Below are 6,719 nucleotides of genomic sequence, written 5' to 3'. Positions count from 1 at the left end.
CCCTAGCCCGGGCAACAGAGCAAGACCCTGTCTCAAAAAAAAAAAAAAAAGTATAATTAGGTTACCTCTCAGAATATTGTAATAATACTAGGGATCAGGAGACCTTGGTTATTTCTACTAACTAGTGAAAAAACCTGGCTTTTGCAGGCCAGGTGCGGTGGCTCACTCTGGGAGGCTGAAGCGGGAAGATGGCTTGAGGTCAGGAGTTCCAGACCAGCTTGAGCAAGAGCGAGACCCTGACTCTACTAAAAATAGCTGGGCATGGTGGTACCTGTAGTCCCAGCTGCTCTGGAGGCCAAGGCAGGAGAATCGCTTGAGCCCAGAAGTTTGAGGATGCTGTGAGCCAGGCTGACACCATGGCACTCTAGCTCAGGTGACAGTGAGACTCTTGTCCCCCCCCAAAAAAACCTGGCTTTTGGGTACATCACTTCTCTGGGACTTTATTTCTGCATGTGAAGTAAAACTCACAGTTTTAGATGGTATTTTAGATGAGAAAAGTTATTTTTGTAGGATTGACTTTTGTTTAGCATTCCTGGCCCCAGCCTAGTAAAAATTTTCTAGTCATTGTACTAATTTAAAAAACTACCCCTGTCCGTTTCCAATCCTGAAGATACCAATCCTGGTTGAGAACTACTGCCTTAATTTCTTCTGGTTCTAATAATCTCCATCTTATTTTTGGATCTACTGTTCTCAGATGTTAAAACAGTTTTATGTTTGTGAGGTACTTTTACCTGTTTCAAATGCCATAAATGTGTATATATACTCTGAGTTAAGGAACTTGACTCAGCCACTAATATTTAAGAACCTACTATGCTCAAGAGATTGGATACAAATTCTTCAGTGTTATAAATTCTTGATGATATTTGGAGTTGAAATCAGAATGTCACCATGTTTAACTCAACATTGATCCTCAACTAAGAACAAAATGACAGAAACCTAGGCCCACTCCAGTGTGCAGCGCTATTTAGGGAGCATCCAGGCCCAGTCTGCTAAAGCCTGGAGAAGCTGGAAGGTTTGAGGGGACCAACAATGGCTGCTTACCAATACGTAGCCAGTCTTGTTTTATTTATGTCCCCATTCACTACCAAATTATTTTGAGGCTAATTCCAAACATCGTATTTTATTCTTAAGTACTTTGGGATGTATCTCCAAAAGAGAGTTACACATAATGTAAAATTTACCTTTTAACCATCTTTAAGTGTACAGTTCAGCGATAATTAAGAACGTTCATATTGTTGTACAGCCATCACCACTGGCCATCTTCAGAGCTCCGTACCGTGCAAAACTGATACTCCAGACACAGTCAGTAGTGACGCCCTGTGTCTCCCCCTCGCCCAGGCTCTCGTAACCTCCGTTCTACTTTCTGTCTCTATGAATTTGACAACTCTAGGTACCTCAAAAAATGGAATCATGTCATATTTGCCTTTTTTGTAACTGGCTTAGTTCACTTAGCATGACTTCAAGGTGCATCCATGTTGTAGCATGTGTCAGAATTTCCTCTTTTTAAGGCTGAATAATAATCCTGTTATATGTATATACCTTGTTCTGTTTATCCATTCATGCATCGATGGACACTAAGAACCTTTTATTTTTTAACTCATACTCTTATAACATCACACCTAAAAAGTCAGTAATTTCTCAGTGCCATCCACTACCTTGTCAGTGTTAAATTTCCCTGTTTGTCTCAAATGTTTGTACATCTGGTTTGTTTGAATCAGCATCCACAGAAGGTCTACACATTGTATTTGGTTGACATTTTATGTCTTAAAGCTGCTTCTTCAGGATAACTTTGATCTTATTTTTAGATATTTAGCACAAACATAGTATTTTATTTGTGTTTGTGTACATTTATCTTTTCTATTTCATAGTCCTTTCAAATCTGGTAAGATTCTGATTGTTACCCTAGTGTATTGACAGTGTCAAAGCAGACCCTTAGCAGATAATAAAATCATCGTCTATGACTAGAGTAATTGTTCAAAATATTGACTAGCAGACGACGGAGGTCAGAGCCCCGGGGCCTGGCACCAGAAAGGCAGTGTTCCACACGACCAGCACCCTTGGGGTACGGCTCAACTGTGAGCCTGCTTTTATACGGGCTCATGCTCCTCTGTCTCATTCCAAGAGTCTTTTGTTTCATAGGTTGCTTGGGCTTTTATGTGCTGTTGTTTTGATGGATTCAAAATGAAGAGACTGAATTTGACTCAGAAAAGAAACAAGAGATAAGTAAACGTGAATAATGAATACAAGTCATAGCTCTTCATGCCATGGGTAAAAGGCTTGGTATGGGGGTTTACTGCCTGTGGAAGTTACTTCAGCTACCTCAGCAGAGCTAAAGCAGATACTTTGCTGAAATGATTTATTCTACCACAGTTGCTTGGCTTCAAGAAAATGTGGTAGGTTTGGCATGACTTCTTCTTAGTAAGCCCATATTGACTGCAGGTATTCATGTTTTTCCTTTCTTATCTTTTCTTCTTTTTTTTTGGATAGTCTCTCACTCTTTTGTACTGGCTAGAACGCAGTGGTGTCAACCTAACTTACTGCATACTCAAATTCCTGGGCTCAAGTGATGCTTCTGCCTCAGCCTCAGGGGTAGCTGGGAATACATGTACGCACCACCACACCTGGCTTAATTTTTTTCTTTCTTTTTTTTTTTTTGTAGAGTTGGGGTCTTGCTCTTGCTTAGGCTGGTCTCAAACTCCTTGCCTCAAGCAATCCTCCTACCTTCCAGAGTGCTAGGATTACAAGAGTGAGCTACCGCGCCTGGCCCGTGTTTTTCTTTTCAAAGGGATCATAAATCACCAGATAGATAATATTGGAGAATTGGGGGGCAGTACCTCAAATGCAGTAGGCTTCTAGAATCCTGCTGTCCTGTTTTAAATATTGTATCCAGGGCATTGATATGGCAAAATATGTGATATATCAGTATATGGATGTTCTTTTTTTTTTGAGACGGAGTCTCGCTCTGTCGCCCAGGCAAGAGTGCCGCGGCATCAGCCTCGCTCACAGCAACCTCAAGCAATCCTCCTGTCTCAGCCTCCTGAGTAGCTGGAGCTACAGGTGTGCACCACCACGCCCGGCTAATTTTTTCTATATTTAGTAGAGTCGGAGTCCTGCTCTTGCTGAGGCTGGTCTAAAACTCCTGACCTCAAGCGATCCTCCCACCTCGGCCTCCCAGAGTGCTAGGATTATAGGTGTGAGCCATTGCATCCAGCCTGGATGTTCTTTATGGTGGGAAAAGGGATGTTGGAGTAACAAATAGGCAGGGTATTTTTAGTAAACAAAGACCCCTGTTATAAAAGCCTCAGCATGTTTATTTTTTTTTAATCGCTACCGTGACAATTTATTGACAATTCACTACATGCCAGTATATCACTGGGCATGATGGCACACCCATCATCTCATCTAACTCAATTGTAACAGCAATCTTGTGCCTCCTGTACGATTGTTACTCTCAATTACCGATGAGGAAACTGAGGCTCAGAGACGTGCGGGGACTTGCACTGAGTCACTCAGATAACAGGAAGGGCAACACAGCTTCACAGACTGCTCAGTCCAGCTGCGAAGGCCGCACTCCTTGCACCCTGCCTCTGTTATGCCAGCCCAGCCACCCCTATGGTACTCTGCTCTTGAATTACCCAAACCTTCGTGTCGCCCGCACGACTCATCCCTTTCGGAGGTTGCCCGGGGCTCATACTTCGCTCCTGAATTTGACCCGTTCCTGCCTCTTCTTCCAAATTATGCACCTTTCCTCTCCTGGCACCTCGCAACCCACTTCAAGCCCCACCTCCCTCCTGCTCAGGACCTCCTGAGGGGGTCCTCATCCCTCCTCCGCCTGCCCAGGGTCCTGCTACTCCCTGCCCTGCCAGGACAGCGCCTCTTCCCCTCAGTGTGTTTAAAAATGCCCCAGAGTTGGATGTGTTCTTGATTGTGTGTGATTGATTTTGGTCTTTAGCCCAACCTAATAGCAGCCACATATAGTTCATTTTTAAATTTTCCCTTAACCTTTTTTTTATTGTGGTAAAATATGCATAACATAAAATTTGCCACTTTAATCATTTTTAAGTGTACAAAGTCATTGAGTACATTCACACTGTTGAGCCACCATCACTACTATATTTCCAGAACTTCTTGTCTTCCCAACTGAAACTCCGTACCCATTAGACAATAACTCCCTAGTCCTCCCTTAATCTTGATCAAAAGGTTCAACTGTTAGTAAGTAGCTGAATCGATTAGAAAGGATAGTCTGTGTGTCTTCTCACAAATTACAAGAGTAACATATGTGTGTGTTCAAACAACATAAACATACAAGCAGTGAAAAGTGAAAGGTCCCCATGCTCTGGAGATAACCAGTGGTAGATCTGGTGTGTGCTCTTCGAAACGTAAGAAAGTGTGTTCCTCAGAGGAGCGACTGAAGATAACCCATCCGCGTAACTGAAAGAGCGGTAGGACGCGGGCTGCGCCCATGGGACGGGGATGCCTTGTTCTCGCCCCGAAACTTGCTTTCTGTCAAAGTCACTTACAGCCTACTGCCTGTGACTTCTTTGAAGGAGAGGGCTTTGTAGCTCATTGTTTTTACCTCTTGATCCTCGGGGACAGTTAATGTAAATAATGTAAATTCAAGGTTGAAAGGGCTGTAGTTGGGTGTGTATTCCTTCAGTAGTGAGATTTCCTTTTGACTCAATTTCAGCCCAAATTGTTTTTTCGGATAAAAGATAAAAATGAAGGCACCTGTAGATAGGTTGGGGTAGGGGAATTTATAGAAATAAGCATGTTTCTTTATAGGGGTAGTATACTTTATTATTTTTTTTTTTTTGAGACAGAGTCTCGCTCTGTCACCTGGGCTAGATAGAATACAGTGGCATCAGCCTAGCTCACAGCAAACTCAAACTCCTGGGCTCAAACATTTCTCCTGCCTCAGCCTCCCAAGTAGCTGGGACTACAGACACACACCACCACACCGACTAATGTTATACATTTCTTGAGCACATGTTTTCTCAGGGTTTTTGTGAAACGCTGGGAGAACACGTGCTCAGTAAGTACATTCCACATATGCACTATCACTTATCTTGAAAAGTGAAAACTGTTTCTAGACCTAAAATTTGTGAATGCCAAATCCCATTAACAGGACTTTATTCAGTCCAGGCACTGTGTTTAAGGTGGCCTTTAAGAAAGGCACCTGGTTTCAGTTTATGCAAGTAGAAACAATCCATCTACCTTGGACAATGTGCTAAACCTCCTGACTTTTTTAGTAACCTCAGACTCATCAAGAAGCATTCACACTGACTTAGAAATTCATTTAAAAAAGATTTAGACAGACTTGATGATATCTAGGAAAGTGTTTAAGCAAAAACCGTTGGCTAGTTTTTTGTTCTTGTTTGCCTTTTAGAGAAACCAGTTTCTGCGTTTTCTCCCTGTCCCTTTCTCTGCCTGCCTTCACCTCTGCAAGACCTCCTTCCCACTGAAGCTCTTCTCCGTGATGGGCTTATCTGTGACGCCTTCTCTGGTGATGGTCTTCTGTGGGCTCCCCCACCTCTTCCTGTCTGTGTCACTTGTGTCATCTTTCACACTCCCTGGTGTCATCCTTATTTATTGCACATGTCTCGTCACCCTCGTTGGTTTGTAGCCCCTTGAGAGTTGACTCACAGGCTTCTGTTGGTCTGCAGGCTGGATCTGTTGAAGGTATAGAAAGGAAGCCAGCGTTGGCCTTGGATGTTTACCTAGTGTTAACTTTTTTCTAAACTCTTGTTTAGCTTTTCCTCCTATTTCTATTAGACTTTGCTAATGGCTAGAGCTCATCTATTTTAGGAGGAAAACTTAATTTAATCAAATGCTTCTTTTTCTCTTTAGCTCCAAAACCTTGGAATTAATCCAGCCAACATTGGATTCAGCACACTGACCATGGAATCTGACAAGTTCATATGTGTCCGAGAGAAGGTTAGTGAGCGGGCGCAGGTAGTGATCATTGACATGAGCGACCCAATGGCACCAGTCAGACGGCCCATCTCTGCAGAGGGTGCCATCATGAATCCAGCCTCTAAGGTGATAGCTCTGAAAGGTAAACCTGATGGGATTGTCAGAAAGGAATTTTACCTCACTTTAATTGCTTTGTTACCTTATATATTAGACAAGTGTCATCAGTAGTATTCAACTTAATTCTGAAAGTTTGGGCAAAAGCTATGTCTAGTGTATCCTAATAAGAGGCCCCTGAGCACCAGAGCTCCTTCATGACTGTTAGGGTAGAAAAGCTAGTAGATGCTCACGGCGCGGGTGGAGAAAGATTTCTCAGGCAGAGATTAAGATATAAAAGTAAAATTTATTTTATCCTTCTTAGAGAAGAGAGAGAGGTCAGGAGTTTGAGACTATCCTGAGCAAGAATGAGACCTCCCTCTCTACAAAAAATAGAAAAGTTAGCTGGGCGTGGTTGTGCACACCTGTAGTCCTAGCTACTCGGAAGACTGAGGCAGGAGAATCACTTGAACCCAGGAGCATGGGGTTGCAGTGAGCTATGATGATGCCACGGCACTCTAGCCTAAGCAACAGAGTGAGACCCTGTCTTTAAAAAAAAAAAAGAACAATACTGCTGCTTATGAACACTTACCTACAAGTCTTTGTGTGGACATAATATTTTCATTTCTTTTGGGTGAAGTGGAATTGCTGGATCATATGGTAAATTTGTTTAGCTTTTTAAAAAACTGCCAAGCTGTTTTCCAAAGCAGCTG

Source organism: Propithecus coquereli, unplaced genomic scaffold (assembly GCF_000956105.1).
Source record: "Propithecus coquereli isolate 6110/MARCELLA unplaced genomic scaffold, Pcoq_1.0 Scaffold723, whole genome shotgun sequence".
NCBI classification, from domain to species: domain Eukaryota; kingdom Metazoa; phylum Chordata; class Mammalia; order Primates; family Indriidae; genus Propithecus; species Propithecus coquereli.
This window is presented reverse-complemented; position numbering follows the sequence as displayed.